The following is a 3,497-nucleotide window of genomic DNA, read 5'->3' as shown; positions in this document are numbered from 1 at the left end:
AATAAATAAATAATACATCAATAAAAATTTAAATAAAATTATTTTATTTTTAAATTGAGACATTTAAATTTTATTGAATTTTATTAAATATAATACATAATTAAATAGTAGAGGGTCAAAATGGTCATTTCACCACCTAATCCCAACAGTAAATAATCCCCCCAAAATTATCCCACACCCCCCCCCCTCTAGGATAATATAATCTCCCATATAGAGGATAAGGAGTCTGGCCGGATTCCATGTCCGGTAGACTAAAAAAAAAACAAAATCAGATTGGATTTACTGTGCGAATTACAATCCGCACAGTAAATAATCTCCCCCTTATCCCCCCCTCCCCCCCAATCAAACACACCCTTAGTGTCTCCTCAAATGTAAAGCCTCAAATAGAGTAGATAAAATAACATGCCATTTACAAAGATTGTTTGAATTTAAATATATATATATATATATATATACACACACATGAGAATCAATTATTTTAACGTATTGCTATTAGCACCCCATCAATTATTTTCGGTGTCTAATTTCTTTAGACCTCCGCTTATAAATTGTAAAACTCTAAAAATTTCTTTTGTCCCCCAAATAATATCAAAAATTTCATTGTAAAAACATTTCACACATTCAAATGCACACCTCTTACACACCAAAAAGTTTCCATCCCAAAATCCTAACTAAACATATGATGGTGGAACCTACTAAAATAAGTGAAAAAAATTTGTGGTAATTAAGAAGTTTTTTCTCTACTTCATTATGAGATTTGTCAATATGTTTGATTTTTTTTTTTTCTATTACTTCTTTTCACACACACAACACAATCTACTTTCATACTTATCTGATTGGTTTTCTGTCATTCAATCATGGCTTCATTGTACTTATATGCTCTCTATGTAAGCAAAATTAGACAGGATTTCACCCACCAGTCGATTGGCCAAGGGTGGTCTGACCTCCTTTGTTTATTAATTCTGTTACTGCTTCAGTTATCTATTCCCAAACAAATAAGAGATATTCGATTACTTGTTTCAAAATAAATAAATAATGTTCTGGCCTGTGTTCCTAAATTTTGGTCATATGTTTGAGAGTTCAGTCCTGAAAAAAATGTCTAATAGATTTTATTATTTTTGTCATTTTTTTCAAGAAACTTACCTTTACAAGGCCAATCTACTCTGAGCTAAGAATATCATCAAAGGTATGAACCTTTTCGGAGTTTTTATTATTATACTCTTCTCATTTTATAAAGTTGTAGTTGCCGGAAAAATTTCCACTCATTATCATTGTTGGAAAAGTATATGTAATTAAATGGTTGCCACCGGAATATTGCCGCCAAAAGATTTGTAAGGTTTTGAGGGTAGGTAGGTTTTGCATATGGGATTTGGGAAAGATGGATGGGTGGTGATGGAGGTGGCGCTGGAGGTGGCGCTCTCATAAACCTTAACTCATAATATAATGGGTGTGTGGATTTAATTGTGAGATGGGGTGTCTCAAAATTACTGACGTCCCTTTTAGTAATTTCATTTGAGGTTATTATTGTAATAAAAAAAACTAAAAAATGAAAAATATAAACTAATTAATGAGGTGCTAATAACAAAACTCTTATTTTAATTACTAGACCTCATTTAGATAGTATGTTGGAGTGTTTTACTCAAAAATATATGTAATGTTTTATATAAACAAACAAGTTTTACAAAAAAAAAAAAAAAAAAAAAAATTATGAAAATTTGGCCATAAATCCCTCCTAACTTTATTTTCTTGTTAAAAGGATTAAAAAAAAAAAAATTAGTACTCTCAAAACCCCCTAATAATTATAAAGTACTATATAAATGACAAAATTTGTTATTTGAATATTTTATTTTACTATTATATCATCTTTTTCTTCATTTTTTTTACAACTCTCTCTCTCTCTCTCTCTCTCTCTCTCTCTCTCTCTTCACCAACTGGATGGTTATCCATCATTTTCACTATCTTCATCGTCCACCGGCACTGCTCACCCTTGCCGTCAACCGGCAACCACCATTTTTACTGTCAAACCATCACCATCTCAGATTTGATACCTATGAACTCATATTTGAGATCAACAACTCTAGATCTAAGATAAAAATAAATAATAATAAAATAAAATAAAAAACTTAGATTTGATATAAAAATGAGAAATCGAGATATTGCAATGAAAAATCAAGAGTTTTTTGTTTGTTTGTTCATATATTTAACAGTAAAATTTGGCTATAGTTTGTTCATTTAGTATATACTCTATTTTTTTGTAATAGTAAAATTTTATTTTGAATCATAGTAAATTTTACTTTCTTTTTTTTTTTTATTACAGAGTAAACTTTTACTCTGAAACAAGCTGCGGTGATGGCTTTATAGGAGAGTGTTGTATCATGAACCAGAGTAAGATTTATTGTTCGAAGAACAGAGCATCATAAGAAGAAGAAAGAGATATAAGGAGACAAAGTTCAAAAATAGAGGATCATAAAAAAAGAAGAAGAAGAAGAGAGAGAGAGAGAAATAGTGAGTGACACACACATACACGCACACACATAGAGAGAGAGAGCATGAATCATTAGAACTAAAGAGAGAGAAAGTGAAGGATCTCATATCTTAAGTTTGCGAACTGTCATGAACCATCATTTTCCAGCGACGACGACTGCGAATGGTCTCAAATCTGAGGTTGTAAATGCGACGAGTGACGGTGGCGATAAAGACGGAGAGAAAGAGTTCCATGGTGAGCGGCGGTGTTGCTGGTGGAGATCGATGATAGTGCCGATGAAAAACAATAGTGATAAAAGCAAGACAGAGAGAAAAGAGATTGAGATGAGAGAGAGTGATTGCAATCTGATACATACACACACACACATATATATAAGGGTATTATAGTAAAAGAAACAAATTTGAAAATGTTAGGAGATTTTGAAAGGATCTATATAATTCTTGTCTTTTTGAAGGACAAATTAGACACTGAGAGATCTATCACCAAATCTTTTTTTTTTTTACCAATCGATGCAAGACTTGTTTTAAATTTGTAACTTCTATTAGTGCATGTTATATCTTTAAATTAAAAAGAATGTAAAATAAAATGTTTTTCATACAAAAGTTTAAAATTTTATTAAATATTATCAAAATATCTCATGATATTGTTGATGTAGTATTCCTCACAAATGAAAAATCACGACACATAAATGAGTCGTCTTTCCTCTCTTATCTAGTCAACAAAATTGAGTTAACATGTGTTACTCACAATATTTTTTTCACAGATTTGGTTTGGAGCACCACATAAAGCAATGACACCTGATATTTTATAACTATTAAATCATTATTTCAAATTTCTTTTGAAGAATATTGTGAAAATTACATTTTTAAAATAAAAATTATGTTGATAGGTCTTCCAGTAGACAATAATAAAATCAAGACTTACTATATTATTTTATGTTAATTTTTTTAAAAGAAAAAAAAAATCTATGTATTAAAGAAAATACTATGACCACAAATAATTTTTCAAATTT

This window comes from Camellia sinensis, chromosome 4 (assembly GCF_055761805.1).
Source record: "Camellia sinensis isolate YWXY chromosome 4, ASM5576180v1, whole genome shotgun sequence".
Lineage (NCBI taxonomy): Eukaryota > Viridiplantae > Streptophyta > Magnoliopsida > Ericales > Theaceae > Camellia > Camellia sinensis.
The sequence above is the reverse complement of the archived record's forward strand: the minus strand, read 5'-3'. Positions refer to the sequence as shown.